This window comes from Bos indicus, chromosome 5 (genome assembly GCF_029378745.1).
Source record: "Bos indicus isolate NIAB-ARS_2022 breed Sahiwal x Tharparkar chromosome 5, NIAB-ARS_B.indTharparkar_mat_pri_1.0, whole genome shotgun sequence".
NCBI lineage: Eukaryota > Metazoa > Chordata > Mammalia > Artiodactyla > Bovidae > Bos > Bos indicus.
In genome coordinates this window covers 73344032-73345781 of record NC_091764.1, presented here as the reverse complement: position 1 = coordinate 73345781, position 1750 = coordinate 73344032, and the positions used below count along the sequence as shown (strand labels likewise).

Genomic DNA, 1750 nt, shown 5'->3' with positions numbered 1-1750 from the left:
GTTTGGAGACCCCTGATGTGGATGATTTTAGCTTCTCAGATATCATTAGTATTCCTTCTGCTTCTCCCCAGTGAAGGAGGGTTGTAGTAGGCTGAGGTTGCAGGCAAGATTCCCCCAACTCAGCATCAACATGGAGCGGGGACTCTGGGAATACTCATACATGTATCATGTTGTATCTGCTACACCAAAAGGGTATTGTGTACTCACACACACACTGACACACACACACACACACACTTTAAAAGATTACCTTAAAAAAATCTGCTCTAATAAAGATGCTGACAGAGAGAGCAGACTTGTGGACACAGCGGGGGATGGAAAGGGTGGGAGGAATTGAGAATAACATTGACATGTGTACATTACCATATGTAAATGTCCCAGTGGCCTAATGGACAAGGCACTGGCCTCCTAAGTCAGGGATTGTGGGTTCAAGTCCCACCTGGGGTGGTGTCAGGGCAGGAGAGCTTGCCCCAAATTAACTTTTGGGCTTCCCAGATGGTGCTAGTGGTAAAGAACTCACCTGCCAATGTAGGAGACATAAGAGATGCGGGTTCTATCCCTGGGTTGGGAAGATCCCCTGGAGGAGGAAATGGCAACACACTGCAATATTCTTGCCTGGAGAATCCCATGGACAGAGAGGCCTGGCGGCCATAGTCTATGGGGTTGCAGAGTAGGACACAAATGAGCACACACACTGCTGCCATGTGGAAAACAGATAGCTAGTGAGAAGCTGCTGTACAGCACAGGGAGCTCAGTCCAGTGCTCCGGGATGACCTACAGGGGTGGGACGGGGGCAGGTTAAGAGGGAGGCTCAAGAGGGAAGGGATATATACACACACAGAGAGAGCTGATTCACATGGTTGTTCAGCAGAAACCAATGCAACATTGTAAAGCAATTATACTCCAATAAATAAATAAATAAAAGAAAACTACTCAGGAAAAAAAGTCTGCTGTGCTACCACCTGAATTTGACTTGGGAGGCGGCTCCCCTTTCTTCTCTTGTTTCCCTCAATCCCACTCTCCTTCACTGGCCAGCCCTGGGATTCCATTCAGAGCAATAGGTAGGGACTGATTCTAAGAGAAAAGGGTTCTGACTCAGCATTATCCGCTCAGCACCCTTTAAGGGCCCAGGGCTTGACTAGTTTATTTTTCTTATTGTCTCCATAATCAGGCCAGGAAACCAGGCTCAGTGAGGATGACCAACCAGTGAGAGCAAAGGCAACAAAAGCCACACCCCTTTTCCTCCTGGGAACTCTGAACATGGAGTTCCTCTGAGAACATGTAGAACATGTGCATGCTCAGTCATGTCTGACTCTTTGCAACTCTGTGGACTGTAGCCCACCAGTATCCTCTGCCCATGGAGTTTTCTAGGCAAGAATACTGGAGTGGGTTGCTATTTCCTAACCTAGGGATTGAACTCGTGTCCCTCGTGTCTCCTTTATTGGCAGGTGGATTCTTTACTGCTGAACCCCCTGGGAAGCCCAGGAGCTCTGAAGGCCTCCACAAATTCCTAGGAGAGTTGAGCACAAGAATTCATAGGATTTGTACACATAACGAGGCATACAAGTCGTAGTAAGAGTCCTGAGGTTGGAGAGGAGGTCCCTGCAGTCTATTTCTGTCACCTGTTCTGTGAGCCAGTGTCACCTGGGGCAGGTCTCCTGGCTTCTCTGGGAGTTTAAGCCATGAAATGGGATGATGTGACATCACCCACCTTAAGACCGGGAGTAGAACTTTCTCTTCTACACCATAC

The 1750-nt window shown here is 48.3% G+C and overlaps 1 non-coding gene across 1 annotated transcript; it reads left to right on the top strand.

Moving 5' to 3' along the window:
- Nucleotides 1-374: 374 nt before the first annotated feature.
- TRNAR-CCU (transfer RNA arginine (anticodon CCU)) lies at nt 375-447 on the top strand. Its single transcript has one exon. It is a non-coding gene; the product is annotated as a tRNA-Arg (tRNA).
- Nucleotides 448-1750: the final 1303 nt, after the last annotated feature.